Below are 13,407 nucleotides of genomic sequence, written 5' to 3' on the forward strand. Positions count from 1 at the left end.
TTAATTTTATACCTTCCCTCCAGCTTCTTTGAAGCACTTGTGTGTGAAACAGACCAAGCAGAGTTCTAGAATCGATGACCCTTAATTAGTTCGATTTGAAAACGTGAAGGTTGATTGTGAAAAGGGGCCATGGGCGTGGGGATAACAGTGCTTAAAGCTTATTTTGGAAGTGGAGAACAGCGACACATTGGTGCTCAGTGATTACAGGAAGTGGAGACAATGAGCTGCTAAATGAGTCCCTTCAATATTGACATGACCGATCCAGTGGGACTTGTTTAGGTAGGAAGTGGGAGAGGAAGCAAAAATAGACCAAAGTAAACATTTGTGCAAGATAAAGGAAGAGAAATACATCCTCTCTGTGCTCCTCCACCCCTGTGAAAACATGGCCAGAAGCTTCTGACAAGTTTTTTCTCACATTTCTATTGTTGTGGGTCATGGTTGTGATTTGGCACATTCTCATAACTTTTATTTTGTGCTCGTCTGTCTGACCAAATGCTAGATAAATATTTTATGTTTGCCTTGTCACCACTCTTCAGAAACTGGAAAAGAAGTATTCAGTAATAGAGTCTTTTTCAAGATTATTTTTTAAACACAGTCTCAGTGGGTCCCATTTTAAAGATGGGACTATGTCTAGGCTACTACAAAATTGACAGGAGAAATTCAAGCAACTGCTTAGGTAATTCAGAACCAATTCTGTATTTCTGAAGTTTTAGATAATTGAGGCAATTCAGTAAATTGTGATGGAGTTGGATGCTTGCTTTAGTTCTCTACTGTGCCTTTTGTGTGTAGCGTGAGCAGCTGGGGAGTTTATGATCCCTGCAAAGAAGTCTCAAAACAAAGGAATAAAGAGAGTTCAGGAAAGAAGGTGCTATGACAATTAACTCACTCAGACTATATGCAGTGCTAAGCAAGGATTTTTCTATGTAAATAATTCATTCTATCTTACCTGTACTGATGGGGAGACTATTTCTAGGGACATGTTGGATAGAATGGGTATAAGCACACTAAGAAAGATCTATCATTATTGTATTTGTCTAGCCTCACTGTGCTGAATAGATACATTTAAAATTAGATTGAATTATTTTTAAAAATTAAAATTCTAGGCATTCATTAAATGAAATGATAGAAATTATTTTTCTTTATTTATCTTTCTATTTTATTATTTAGATGGCACTTTCTGTTTAAAGCTTTGTACCTAAAAGTGAACAATGTACTGGTGTTTTTAGTACTTCTATCAAAGTTCACAGTGGTAAGGAAATATATTCTCTAATAACATATTGTGTAATAAATCCTGAGAATATATTGGAAGTGCTGTTCTAGAATGAAATGATGAAACTTAAGCAAAATTTCAAGCAAGTTATTGCTACAGGAAAGCAAAATATTAATTGCCCATGTCATCATGTCAAACTCTGTCATCTGAAAACCTCTTCAAGTAGATTTATTTAGCAGCGTCTTACCATACCTATTCAAATGTGGAAAAACTTCCTATGCTTTACCAAAGTTTCCTCATGTCTACTAACAAAAACCCATTTTTATGAGTCAAGCCTGGACCAATAATAAGCCAATTTTAGAAAGAGGCCAGCAGTAGAATCTGGCAAGAATTCTGCTACTCAAGTGTAATTTAATGATTATGTTATTCTTTTTAGACCCTATTTAAAAATTATTTTAAAAAGCATGGTGAATCCTGATTTGATTTGACAAGTTAGAAGACCCCATCTCTTTCTAAGTAGATTTAAGACAGTACAATTAGGCAATAAACTGAAGTAAAGAGATAAGGAATAATAGCTCTTTGAGATATTAGAGACCAGGGTATATATAATCACTGGATCTTTTTGGATACCATTAAAAACAGGATAATATTCCTCCCGAATATTTAACTTCTTTCTCTAGGAGATTTGGTACAAAAACTAAGATATATGATTTTGTATTTTATAGAAATTATAAGAATTGTGTTTTTGCAAGGGTCTATGTTTTCTACCATCACCAGACTTCCTTCCCTTTTCCTTCTGCTTTACCATAGTCCAAAATTGTGATTAAAAAGCTCATATCAATAAAAAAAATAACATCTCAGGTATTGGAAGCCAGGAAGCAGAAACAGAAAGGGACTGTGGTATATTAACATAGTAATAAACCTTTACTATCATTGTATGATTTTAACTTTGCAACCCTCCTGAGAAGTAAAAATTAGTTTCTCCATTTTACAGATAAGAAAACTGAGGCTCAAAGGTTTTACATATTTTTTCCAATGTTACATAACAAGTAAGCAACAGAATTGTCACTGGGAACCCAGATGGCATGTTCCCAAAGTCCATGCCCTTTCCAGTTAACTACCTAGACGTTAGGGTTGTAAGGAAAGGGTGCCTAACCAAGTCAGAGCTGTGCTGTACAAAGTAGCCTGTCCATGAACTGTTTGTACCCATCTGCAGTGAGATAAGGAGTTAGTACAGAATGTAAATTTGTGACATGTTGCTTTACACGTTGAAAAACTTTTACCTTGAAAGCAAATGGCAGCTGAACTAATCAGTGTGCTTAGTGAGGTAGTTGCGAAGGTCGTTGCTTCGTGGAGCAAGCTCCTTATCACAGATTTATAACGAACAGCTTGGGGGAGTAGAAGGGGTCATTGGACCACACTTTGAACAGCACTGGACTCAAGAAGGAGTTGAGACTACAGTGTAGTCATGGGGTCACATTAGCCAGCGATGGATCTGAGCCCCTTTGGAACTGGAATCAGTTTGGTTGCATCCTTTGCTCCTGCCTTGTTTATGATGTTGTGTATATGATGGCAGTAATCAAAGTACCTCTGCTAAAAAAGTTCAATACAAGGAGAGGGAAATGACTCAGAAACATAGGCACAACGCTGGCTTACTTAAATCCTGGCACTTTCTGAAATTGTGGTATGAAGGAAAAAAGCAGAGTTCACGCTTGAATCACTGGAACTTGGGTCATTAGAATGGATGGGGGAAGGTGTGTCATAGTGAGGTCAACAGGCCTGGACACTATACCAATTTGATTTGGAGGGCTGTAATGAGTAATACAAAGTACTTAGAACAACCTGACATGCAGAGCTCAATAAATGAAATGGCGGCCCTGGCTGGTTGGCTCAGCGGTAGAGCGTCGGCCTGGCGTGCGGGGGACCCGGGTTCGATTCCCGGCCAGGGCACAAAGGAGAAGCGCCCATTTGCTTCTCCACCCCCACCCCACCCCTTCCTCTCTGTCTCTCTCTTCCCCTCCCGCAGCCAAGGCTCCATTGGAGCAAAGATGGCCCGGGCGCTGGGGATGGCTCCTTGGCCTCTGCCCCAGGCGCTAGAGTGGCTCTGGTCGCGGCAGAGAAACACCCCGGAGGGGCAGAGCATCGCCCCCTTGTGGGCAGAGCGTCGCCCCTGGTGGGCGTGCCAGGTGGATCCTCGTCGGGAGCATGCGGGAGTCTGTCTGTCTCTCCCCGTTTCCAGCTTCAGAAAAATACAAAAAATAAAAATAATAAAAATAAATAAATAAATAAATGAAATGGCACCTTTACTATCAGGATCAGCTTGACAAGGAAGCAGGTACCTAGATGAAGCCATCTGATGTTAACTGGTAGAGAATCTTTTCACAGTACATGAAATGCCATCTTAAATTGTTGTTTCTTCATATCTTAAAGCCTTTAATCTTCCAAAAGTCAATTTTAAAATGCCAAATATTTTGGATAATTTCCTGTCTTAGGCTAGTATGAATAAAAGTCAGTTTAATTTTCTATGTATTTTGCAAATTTTCAAGATGATCATTTTATTCATAATTATAAAAAAGTATCTACATTTCTGGAAAGACTACATCTGAGCTAAAACTCATTAGGAATTCGCTTATGTCACAGTGTTTCCAAAACTGGATTTTATTTTATCATAATATTTGCAACATATGCTTATTTTTTTTAAAGATATAACAAATAAAGTTGGGATGTGCATATCTGAAGATTCACAAAGCACATCAGCATATTAAAGGCCAAAAACAATTCTACAGAAAGAAACCTTGTTTAACCTAGAATTTTCCAAACAAATTTGACCAAAGGCTCCTTTTGTTAGGCAACACCTATTCATATTCCATGTTATACATTTTGGTTTAAGACCACACGCTGGGTTAAGAGATTACTTTCCAAATTTAGCATTTAACTGAGAAAGTCAGACTCTTTAGGAACAGGACATAGGAGCTGGCAACAAGGGGACATAAGGAAAGGACCCTAAAGGGGAGGCAGGAAAATGACAGTGAATTTGGTCCTAGTTGAAAAGAGCCAAGGAGAGGCATTCATGTGACCTTGAGTGTACTTGTAACTTATTCTCATACTAGCCGGTGACCTGTGTTTACCTCTAACTCAGTTAGCTAAGCTGACCCTCAGTTTTTCCCTCTATGGAGGGCCAAGGCAAGATAGTTTTTAGGTCTCATTTAGGGCCTAGTCTTCAGTTTAATTATTTTGTTTTGGAAAAAAAATGCATGATATTTTTATTCGTTAGAAGTGGTGATGGTATAAGCTGATTTTATTGTTTTAGAGCTTTTAAATTTTCTTCCATGGACTTTAGACTGTCCCAAAGGTCAATAAAAGTGAATGATATAGAACATTTTAGTCATTTTTATAGTTTGAGGACTGTTATAGCTCAAAATATCTATCTAGATGTAGCTTTTTAAAAACTGAATTAATGTCAGTTTTTTTTTTTTTTTAAATAATGGGAGTCATTTTACATGGACAGATTGATACTTGATTTCTTTCTCCCAGCCTTTGTGTCCGCTCAGGTTACTGACAAACAAATTGAATGGAGCTTTCAACAATGGAAGTGCTAGAAGATGCCTCATGCTCAGTGGCCAACGGGGATAACTTTACACATCAGCAATTGTATTGCACTAATGTGTTCACTGTTGACTCAGGTTATCACAGACTTAGGGAGGGATTAGTGTATTTTCACAAAACCAGGCCTGCATGTCAGGTGGTCAAGTTTTGTTATGACATGAGCGGTAGAGGATCCAGAAGCTTTGTGGACTTAACAACCATAAAATGAGTTGGCTGACAACGGTGGAGAATAAAAAGAGAGATCTAGAGGGCATTACTAACCTCTGAATAATAGGTATGTGTATCACTGGATTTTTAGAAGCAGCAGGAGGTCATGAGTCACTGCTTTTGAACTTGTTCACTTTTCGATTACATAAGGGAGATATTTTGGTAAAATGCACGGTTATATTGGAAAGTAATTATTCATCCATTATAGAAATTCCAAAGATATCGCTTTGAACATAAAATATATCAATACCGTTTGTAACCAGATTTAACACGGATACTACAGCAGTTATTTTTCCATTCAATAGCTTGGGCTTTCTTCCTTTCAATTCTGGGGGAGAAAAACACTCTCAATAAAATCAGTCTTTTCTTAAGATAGCATAATTATACAGAACATAAGGTCTTTTTTTTCTTTTTTCAGAGACAGAGAGAGTCAGAGATAGGGACAGACAGATAGAAACAGAGAGAGATGAGAAGCATCAATCATCAGTTTTTTGTTGAAACACCTTAGTTGTTCATTGATTGCTTTCTCATATGTGCCTTGACCATGGGGCTAGCAGACCGAGTAACCCCTTGCTCGAGCCAGCGACCTTGGGTCCAATCTGGTGAGCTTTGCTCAAACCAGATAAGCCCATGCTCAAGCTGGCGACCTCGGGGTCTCGAACCTGGGTCCTTCGCATCCCAGTCCAACACTCTATCCACTGCTCCACTGCCTGGTCAGGCCTTTTTTTAAATTTTAATAAAATAGGAAGTACTTTGAACTTGTTGGATGATGACATGTTGTCCCAGTAGAGCCCAAGCCAAATTAAACTTGCCAAGATGACATAAGGTCTGAGGAAACTAGGGTCTCAGAGGCAAAGAAAATTTCCATCTTTTAAAAAATGCTGCAGATTTCCTTTAGCCTTTCAGTGAAGACTAAAGGCAAGATGCAGTACAACCACCTGAAAATACAAATAAAAAAGGAAGTCTGTTTGGAAATGTTTAAGGAACTACATGGAGACATATTGTTCAATCTATGCACCCGTTTGGAGTTTTAACACAAAACCTGTATTCCCCAGTGTGCACTTGGCAAGGGAGGGTGTGCAGTGGCCTGGAATTTTCTGGAGCACTGCTTTGGGCTTTGAGGGTTGGAAGACCTGTATTTTGTCTTGGTGCTCCACCAACTCTGTCACTGTGCACAAATCACGTCATTTAATTGTCCTTAGCATTCTCCTCTGCAAAGTGACGGGACTGTATTGACAATGTCACTGATCCATCATTTAAAAATTCTATGATTTTTAGGGCCAGTATTTTTCTGTCAGTACTACAGTGTGTCCGTAAAGTCATGGTGCACTTTTGACCAGTCATAGGAAAGCAACAAAAGATGATAGAAATGTGAAATCTGCACCAAATAAAAGGAAAACCCTCCCAGTTTCTGTAGGATGATGTGGCAGCATGTGTGCATGCGCAGATGATGATGTAACACCGTGTATACAGAGGAGCAGCCCACAGCCATGCCAGTCGAGATGTCGACGGTACAGTGGAAAGTTCAGTGTGTTCTGTGGCTCACTAAATTCGAATCCGTGACCAAAGTGCAACATGAATATCGGCGCGTTTATAATGAAGTGCCACCAGATAGGAATAACATTACTCAGTGGGATAAGCAGTTGAAGGAAACCAGCAGTTTGGTGGAGAAACCCCGTTCTGGTAGGCCATCAGTCAGTGACAAGTTTATAAAGGCTATACGGGACAGCTACCTAAGGAGCCTTAAAAAAAATCTGTGCATGAGCCCACATCGAACTGCACTGAATAGGTATGAAACTGGGAGAGTTTTCTTTTATTTGGTGCAGATTTCACATTTCTATCGTCTTTTGTTGCTTTCCTGTGACCGGTCAAAAGTGCACCATGACTTTATGGACACACTGTATTTCTTTCCGATCACAGCTCCTTTGAGAGCTAATATTTTTGCACTTAAAATGATCTATGCTGTCCTTTCCATTGTCTGAAGACACAGACAAACATCTATCGCGACTTTATTTTTAATAATCTTGAAAAGTTGAGGAATTGGATATTACTAGACCCAAGCTAGATCCTGAATGGGGGCTTTCTAACACTTGCTCTTTGGAAAGGTTTTTATCACGAAAGTATTTTTGTGATGAAGTTTCAGGCAGCCCGGTTCAAGTCCTTAGAGAGTAACAGCTGAAAAGGAATGAAGTAACTTCAAACCACCACCGTCCTTCCTGATAAACACCTTACACTTCCAGAAATTCTCACGCACTGTATCACAGACACGGTCCTTGATCTCATCATCATTCTAGGAAAAAACAAGCGAAACGTGCCTGAAATGCCTTTGTGACTGAATCATGGCCCCCGAGATAGTGCTTGCGTTAGGGAAGCTCATGTGTGAAAAGACAATGACGACTTCCTTCCATTTGGCAGGACAAACCGGTTTATAGATCAAATCCATTGACTGGGAAGAGAAAACAATCCTCTTTGACCTTGATTAAACTTCCTCACGGTAAGGAGAATCTCGCTGATGGATTCCCAGCCATCCAGCGGAGGACGAAGGAGGCAGCCCCAGGAGTCCGGTAGAAACAGCTCTGGGCAGGACCGTGTACACACGTCCACGCTGGCAAAGGCAGGGAGTGGGAAGATAATACGTGCTGCATCGCATCAAGTGGCCTGGCTGTCCCTCTGGGCTTCTTCCTCTATTACATAACCTCCTAACAAGGCTTCAGCATGAGCCTGAATAGCATCTATGTAGCAGTGAGTTGTACTCAATCCAGTGGCAAAATAAAATGATGGTGAGTCCATTCTCACTCTGCCTGTGCTACAGAGTGAAGGCTCACAGAGCCCAGTGAAAAGCCTGGCGGCTCTTTCCACATCAAGTCTTTTGCCCTGATTTCCCCCAAAGTATCCAACTTGGTTCTTAGCGTCTATCTCTTCCTCTTCTTTGTTTTTTGAGGTTCAAAAACCTCTTGATGTTCAGGGAGATTCAGGAGGAAGAAGTGGGGAACTAAGGTAATAGAAAAAGAAAATCTGTACGCTGGACAATCAGGAGGGGCATTTATGAGAATAATTGATTTTAAAAAGTTCCCCTCATGGATCTGACTAATTAAATCAATGTTAAAAGCAGGACAGTCATGTTCATTAAGTGGCTCAACAAATGTTTATTGACTGCTCAGTGCTGGCGACAGCTTGGTGGGGCACTTGGGACTAAGACTTTTTTCCATCCTTTTTGAACAGGTTCAGCAGCTCACCTGCCCTGTCCTTGGGCTCAGCAGCCGGAAGGGAACACCCTCCTTCTCCCCCCAGGTGACGCTACCTCTGCATCCTTCCTAGGCTGGTGTCCTGACTCCACTGGCTCCTCCTATCAGTTCACGGACTCTGCTCCTGACCCTGCTTTGGGTCTCATTCTTGTCATCTGGTCATCTGCCATTTCCATAAACTTGACGAATACGGTAGATTAGCAACCCCTGAAATACATCCTCCTTGAAACCCTGTTATCACTGCTGCAACATTCTCTTCCTGGCAAACGATCTCAACCTTGAATTTCACGGCACCCTGGCCGCTCTGGACTGAACATTCTCTCAAAATTCACATGTTGAACCCCTAACCCCCAGTGGGATGGGATTTGAGGTGAAGCCTTTGGAGACAAATAGTTTTAAATGAGGTCATGAGGGTTTAGTGCCTGTATTTTAAAAAAATGCATCACAGAGCTCTCTTTCTCTCTCTCTCCCTCCATCTGCACACACTGAGGAAAGGCTGGAGAAAGACACAGTGAGAAGCTAGACATCTGCAACTCAGACAGAGAGCTCTCGTCAGACACCAGCCCTGCCAACACCTTGATCTCGGGCTTCCAGTCTCTAATACTGTGAGAAAGAAATTCCTGCTATTTAAGCCACCCAGTCTGTGGGTTTTGTTATGGCAGCCCAAGCTAAGTCACCAGCACATTGCCTGCCGTGCATTTGGCTCTTAGTGTGTATTTACTGAATAAATTAATGAGTGCTCTGGAGCCTCCTTGGCCCCTTCCACCCTGTTCTTGGGTCCTGAGCCTTGGACTCAGATACCCTGTCCTCTCGCCCCACAGCAGCCAGCTTCACCCACAGACTCGTTCACGTGCTCCCAGCTCCGGAGTCACAGCTGAACCAATGCCCTACCTGGGAGAGGTGGGCAGACCTCTGCTCTTCTAATTTGCCGTCCACTTGGCACAGAAATTGAGCCCCTCTGCCTGGCTACCTTCACTAGACTCTGTAAACAGCTTCACGTTCCCCGTGGGCCCTAACTCTCAGGTGAAGGTGAGCTCTGACCCCAATGTACATGGCGATCGTCCCGGACCCCTTCCTGTTGCCAACCTGTTTTCATCAGTGTCCTTCCCTCCATTCCCCACGTCTCAGCTGTGTCTTCCAAGTACAATTTTAATCTGACCCCTGGACTAGGGCTTGGTTCCGATCTCTGATTCCTGATGTATGGCTCCCTCTTGTGGATGTTGGCTTGGGTTTGCTCCCTCAGTCTTCTCTAACCCGCACTGGCTCCGTGGCACCCCGCTCCTCAGGGAGAAGGGGTCCAAATAATGATGATACTATAATCCATTGAGGAGTTGGGGGCGTGAGGAGAGTACAAGTGAAACAAAACTGGCCGTTTGTAGATAATTGTTAAATCATCTCCCAATTCTTGCATATGTTTAAATTTTTCCATAACATAAATTAAAAAAAAAAAAAAGAAGAAAAGTGAAGATGCATTGGACTTCCTGCCCCCCATCAAGCCTTCCCTGGGGCCCCAATCCCAGCTCCACTCCTGAAACGCAAAGGGCCTCTGGTTCTCACAACCCCGGGGCTCACCTGTATTACAAGTTTCATGCCTGTATCACTCTCATGAGACAACGACTTGAGGGCAAGTCGTTTCTAATCATCCTTTTATCAGCTCCAATTACAACGCCTGGCAGAAAAACAGACACTGGGCATCACCTCTGCAGATGAAAAACCAACGGCAATAAAAATCGAGTGTAATGAATGTGATACTGGTTCCAGGGAGCGGAAAGGTGGAAGCTGTCTTTTGTGCTGTGTACAACAATCTGACAGATGCGATCCATTTGCTCAACATGTTTTTTGAATCCCCTATTGTGCAAGAGACACTGTGCTTGGGACCACATACTCCCGTTAATAAGCGTCTCCTTTCTTCTGGGTCTCCAGGGAAGACGAGGGAAGATGGGAGAGTTGCTCACGTGCTTGTCACACACGTACCATTAGTTATTTCCTTATTGTTGGCCCCTTCCGGATCTAGTTGAAGCGTGCGCACACAAAAGTGAGAGTATCCCTGTGGCAGTATCTAGCATTTCTGCTTGCTTGTTTTATGCGCTTTTTTGTTAAATACAAGATTCCTTGTTATTTAAAATAGTTGCTAGACCTCTTTAATAAAAATTAAGTTAGGTGAGACTAGAAACAGCTTTGGTTTTTCCCCTGGGGTTTATTTTTTTTCTAAAATAATTACTAAGATTTATATATGTGTATATATGGACACACACACACACACACACACACACACATCCTACTTACTAGATTACTGGCGAATACAACTCGGGAACAGCCAAATAGAAAACACGTTCAGGACAAGGTATTTGGGAAGGGCCGAGGAGTTTCCATGCTCTCAGAGCATCTCCAAGGGGTGACCCACTGGCACGCTCTTTGAATCCCACCCTTTTTTGAGTTTTTAAGGGAGGGTTTATTACATAGTCATGACTGATTAAACCATTGACCTTGGGTGCTTGATTCAACCTCTAGTTCATCCCTTCTCCTCAGAAGTGGGACTGGAAGTTCCAACCCTGTACTCATCTGGTTGGTTCCCCTGGCAACCAGCACCCCCCCCCTCCTTAGGTGCTTTCCACATGTCCCCTCATTAACATAAAAGACACTTTTACCTCACTCTTCACTTAGGAAATTCCAGGGGTTTTCATGATAAATCACAATATTACAACAGTACATTTGGGGAACTATCCATTTTGTATAAGCTGGAGCATAGAATTTGGGTGATGGTAGGTAATGTGATTGAACCAAAGTAGGGGTCATATCATGCATTGCTGAGCAGGGTGATTAAAAACTTTTGGAGGACTTCTAGGAGGCAAGTGACATGATCAGATTTGCTGTTTGGGAAAGTTATAATTTATAGCTATGCCCAAGGGACTAATAGAACCCTTGTAGATAGTGTCACCTTCAAAACAATGCCAGTCAGACAATGGAAATGAATCAAAGGGAAACTAAATGCCTATTGCAAGGTCCCAAGAAATTTTCAGAAGGAGATCTCATGTTCAGCATAGTGAACCTCTTCAGATTGCCTCTTCAAAGTCTCTTCCGCTAACATCTCTCCGAGGAGTTCAGTTCACACAAGCCGTCTTGAATTCTTCTGTCTTTGTCTCATCTATTTTGTTTTCGTGACCTGTAATATCAATCTGGATGAGCTTAGAGGGGTCTCTCCAGTTTCTCCTGAGACCATCAGGCCGAAGAGAAGTCATCTTAGCTCAATGGAAGCAGAGACAAAAATCTTTTCTCTGTCACTCTTGTGTGACACAGATTCCTCTAGATCCTGCAGCACTTTGTGAGTGACAGTGAAATTCTAATAATGCTCTTTTCTCAAAGTAGTACACTTGAAATTGATCTCTTTTCCTATGAGAACACAGCTCTGCAACAGGTTTCAAAATTCCATCATTAGTGCCTGGACAATAGATACAGTGAGTTGGGAGGTCACCGTTCAAGCCTCAGAACGTTGCCTGGTGCTTCTACCAGCGGTGACCCCCTGGGGCTCCCCTATATTGGGAGCTGCTAGACGAGAGGGGAGCCTGTCGACAGGTGTCACACAGGCAGACACAGAGGACTCCCGCAGAGCTAGTTTTTGGCAGAACTCAGATTTGAAAAATGCATCCTTTTAAGATTTTAAACTTGATTTCTGAGGACCGGATCATTTTGGATAAAATTTAGAGTAGTCAGTGGCAAAAGAGAGATTATATATTCTGGGCTAATCACTTTATATTTGTTGTAAGCATATTACAATCAACTAATTTGTTATAATATTGAAACCTTGATATGTAGTGTAGAATTTTTTGTGGACAAATTATGAGGATTTTTCTTTTTCTTTTCTAAGCAGCTGCTGCCATACTATGTTTAGCTTTCATTTGGTTTCTTTAAAAACCTATTTAGAAAAATGCTTATTTTGAAAAACCTTTGGGAGACATCACATACTAAAAAATTCAACATTACTGGGAAAAGATTCCCCCAAATATCCTCTGATGAGTGGCTACAAGGAACATTTCCTTGAATTCAGAATTAGCACAAACTCGAACTACTTCAATGTAATATATTATCAAAACAAGCTTTCTGTAACCCAACTGAAATTTAAAAGATCTTTTTTCAAGTGCCTGTTCAAAGAAACAGATGGGGAGAGTACTAAACTTGGAGTTTAAAGAACTTGCACATTGCAATAAAATTAAAAAAAAAACAGCATGACTTTCCCCGACTGCCTTCCCCTGCCCTCCAAGTCCCTTTTAGGCTTTTGAAAGAACTCAATGTTCAAACTGTTATCAGTGGCTTGTTTGGTGTATGTTGCTCCATGACACAATCCATAAGGCAAGAATAAGATGTGACATGGACCAGTTGTAAGCCTCGTTGACGTGCTTAGCAATTCTGGACAATAAGTTCAAGTGAATGAACGAATTGCTAACCCCGCTATTGCTTTCAGCTTCACAGTTTCCAGGTGACAAAATGTGACTTGGACAAGGTCAGTGGCGACGTGGCTCCCAGAACTCACTGCTGCCATCTCTCAGGGGCAGTACTTTCTCTTCCTTGTCTAGGTTACGCTTCCACATGCTTTTCTTTGCTTTTGAAACAAGTACTCAAAGTATAGACTGATTTGTTCATTTTCAAAGGGTCATCTGGTGGAGGGACTGGCAGGATTTGTAAAGGAACCTGGATTTTATCCCAGAGGAGATGAGGGGCCGCCGGTCGCATTTAAATTATAGGAAGCTTCAATTGTCAAACCTCACTATTTTTAGATTATGTCGTTTATGTCATCTCTCAATCTCTTCATCTCCTCATTTTTGCATTATCTAGTTATATAAATGATAGGCTTGCTCCCTGCCTCCCATGGAAGTTGGTCCAGAGGTTCTTACCATTTAGATTTGAGACCTGTTGTAGCATATGTTTATACTTACGGCTTTGAAGTCCTTTTCTTCCACTAAAAAGGAAATAAACTGCTGAATTGGTCTATAGCTTCTGGCAAGAATTCTATTTCAAGTGCTTTTTTCTTTCCCTGAGCAAGGATCTTTTTTCTTGAGTCTGGTACAAATTATGATTCCTAACACTGGATTTATTTTTATAGAAAGCTCAATGTATCTCAGAAACTACCGTTAACAGCAGTGA

At 41.4% G+C, this 13,407-nt stretch overlaps 1 long non-coding RNA gene across 1 annotated transcript in view; it reads left to right on the forward strand.

Annotated features, from left to right (window-relative positions):
* The window catches only part of LOC136326032 (uncharacterized), a 146,202-nt gene extending 137,890 nt beyond the window's left edge, over positions 1–8,312 (forward strand). Inside the window, exon 4 of the long non-coding RNA XR_010729374.1 lies at positions 8,246–8,312. This is a non-coding gene — a long non-coding RNA (uncharacterized lncRNA). The remainder of the gene's footprint in view (positions 1–8,245) is intronic.
* Positions 8,313–13,407: the final 5,095 nt, after the last annotated feature.

The sequence above is a fragment of the Saccopteryx bilineata genome, chromosome 2, assembly GCF_036850765.1.
Source record: "Saccopteryx bilineata isolate mSacBil1 chromosome 2, mSacBil1_pri_phased_curated, whole genome shotgun sequence".
NCBI lineage: Eukaryota > Metazoa > Chordata > Mammalia > Chiroptera > Emballonuridae > Saccopteryx > Saccopteryx bilineata.